Consider the following 3,064-nt stretch of genomic DNA (forward strand, 5'->3'; position numbering starts at 1 on the left):
TGTAGTTATTTAAAAGTAAAGACAATTGAGATTAAAATCTAGATTTTAGTTATAATAATTGTCTTAACTGATCCAGTCTTTTATTATGATAATTAACTACTAACCAATTTTGATATCATGTAAATCTGATTATGTGAACTAGTCACTAAAATTGAAAGTTGAGAAGCTGCTGAGAGCTAACAAAATAAACTTCCAAAACTTACAGATAATAGAAATAATTAAGCAAATAACTTAAGCAACTACTATAATTTGCTACGATTTACCTGTTTTAAAGTCAGCCTGCAACTGTTGTCAAATTGTATGTTCTGGCAATTTTTGTAGATTATACACAGGAAATTATGGTAAATATAAACAAACTTGCTTATGCTGAAAATATTTCAATTAATACAAAAATTAGTGAAAATGGCCAAGGACTATAAATATATATATAATAATATAATATAATACAGGTAACCCCGTATAACATGGGAGTTACATTCCAGAAAATTGCCGTGTTATGCGAATCCGTGTTATACGAAACAAAGAACTAATACGAATTGTCATCATGTATCTTCAAAAAATAAAACTTTTATCCTTCTTTTATTGATTTCAATGCTAGAATATAATATAATACAGGTAACCCCGTATAACATGGGAGTTACATTCCAGAAAATTGCCGTGTTATGCGAATCCGTGTTATACGAAACAAAGAACTAGTGCGAAAAGGGAGTTTAGGTTCCAAAAATTAAAAAAACATGTTGTTAAATCCTTATTTAAATTGGATTTATTATTCATTTTTTTTCAAAGGTAAAATACTTATTTATTATTTAAGTAAATAATTTACCAGAGGATTATTCATTTTATATGATGATCTCAGCATGAGCATCATGAACTGGTAACAGTTTGTGGGTGCATTCGTTAATAGCAGTCACTCTGTAACAGGAGTGCACTGCTGTTTGTAGGCATTTAGGAACGACGGTGAAAGAAAGATGGCGGCGCCTGCACTATCGATAGTATCGTGTGGAGGAATCTATAATTCTAAAATGAGCTTTTAGAGGCAAAAGAAGGGTCTCAATTGTAAAATTTAACCATTAAATGGATTATTTGTTGAAAGAGCATTCAAAGTAGCCATGAAAACAATTAGAATGCTCGCGCGGAGGTATAAAAGAACACACCCTTTATTACATTTTATGTTGTACAAAGGTTTTTACCCAATTACCGAACCGTGTTACAGTGAACCTGTGCTATAAAAGCACCATATTATATGGGGATGTTCCCAATTCTCGAACCGTGTTAGAGTGAATCCGTGCTATAGAAATGCTGTATTATACATGGGTTACCTGAATATAATAATCACAATTTGGAAGAAATAATAAAAGTATTTTTAATGGTAGATAAAACTTTTTATGAATTGGTGTTATTTCTGAGTTTACAGTAAGTTATCAAATTATCAATTATTTAAATGGTTATTGATAAATTGATAATGTGTTTTGAAGAAAAAAAAGTTATGTTCTAACGGTTTATAAGTATTGTTTGTTAATTTTGATAGAGGTGTTGAAAATGCAGAAAGTAACTTTCACAAATTTGACATTTATAGTTTATACATTAGAAAGCAGATGGTCATTTGGTTTTAGAATATGTAAACATAATTAGTTTTACTTGTTTATTTATAACTCATTACTATCACAATTGAGTTTTTGTTAGATATGTTTTAAAAATTGTTTTTTTTTTTTTATTTTCAGNGAAAGAGCATTCAAAGTAGCCATGAAAACAATTAGAATGCTCGCGCGGAGGTATAAAAGAACACACCCTTTATTACATTTTATGTTGTACAAAGGTTTTTACCCAATTACCGAACCGTGTTACAGTGAACCTGTGCTATAAAAGCACCATATTATATGGGGATGTTCCCAATTCTCGAACCGTGTTAGAGTGAATCCGTGCTATAGAAATGCTGTATTATACATGGGTTACCTGAATATAATAATCACAATTTGGAAGAAATAATAAAAGTATTTTTAATGGTAGATAAAACTTTTTATGAATTGGTGTTATTTCTGAGTTTACAGTAAGTTATCAAATTATCAATTATTTAAATGGTTATTGATAAATTGATAATGTGTTTTGAAGAAAAAAAAGTTATGTTCTAACGGTTTATAAGTATTGTTTGTTAATTTTGATAGAGGTGTTGAAAATGCAGAAAGTAACTTTCACAAATTTGACATTTATAGTTTATACATTAGAAAGCAGATGGTCATTTGGTTTTAGAATATGTAAACATAATTAGTTTTACTTGTTTATTTATAACTCATTACTATCACAATTGAGTTTTTGTTAGATATGTTTTAAAAATTGTTTTTTTTTTTTATTTTCAGGATGATTTTAATTCACTTCGTACTCTGTGCTATCCACAGACACATGTTTTTTTATTGTGTTTTAATATAGTGTGTCCTACGTCATTTTTCAACGTAACAAAAAAATGGCTTCCAGAAATACGTAGATATTGTCCTACGTCGCCAATATTGCTCATTGGTACTCAATGTGATCTGCGCAATGATGTCAAAGTATTAATAGAACTTGCCAATTATAACAAACAACCTGTCAGAGAATCCGAAGCGAAACAATTAGCTCAACAGATTGATGCAGTAACTTACATCGAATGTTCAGCTTTAACCCAAAAAAATCTTAAAGAAGTATTTGATACAGCTCTTCTAACAGCTCTGAGGTATCAGAAATCTGACACTGCCATGCAGGATAATACACCACAAAAAGTGTCATGTGATAATAAATTAATGACTACAGTAGGTCTTAATTTAGGGAAAAAAAGGGGATGGAAAAAATTTTGCTGTTTTTTCTGATTTACACAAATTTATTTTGTATATATTGCTGCTATTTGAATGGAAAAATAATTTATAGTAAATTTAGCCTTATAAATTTATACAAATTTGTCTTTGTGAAGTACTTTTTACATGTGATTTTAATTTTAATCAAGATGTGAATACTTTATTAGAATGAAACTGATCAATAGAAAAATATATGTATTTAAGTCAACAATTTGCATGAAATGTAGTATTTTTAGATTATA

The 3,064-nt window shown here is 29.0% G+C and overlaps 1 pseudogene; it reads left to right on the forward strand.

The window, feature by feature from the left end:
- Positions 1 to 2,354: 2,354 nt before the first annotated feature.
- LOC111617365 lies at positions 2,355 to 2,780 on the forward strand (annotated as a pseudogene).
- Positions 2,781 to 3,064: the final 284 nt, after the last annotated feature.

The sequence above is a fragment of the Centruroides sculpturatus genome, unplaced genomic scaffold, assembly GCF_000671375.1.
Source record: "Centruroides sculpturatus isolate CEXI.00-Female unplaced genomic scaffold, Cexi_2.0 scaffold5720, whole genome shotgun sequence".
Taxonomy (NCBI): Eukaryota; Metazoa; Arthropoda; class Arachnida; order Scorpiones; family Buthidae; genus Centruroides; species Centruroides sculpturatus.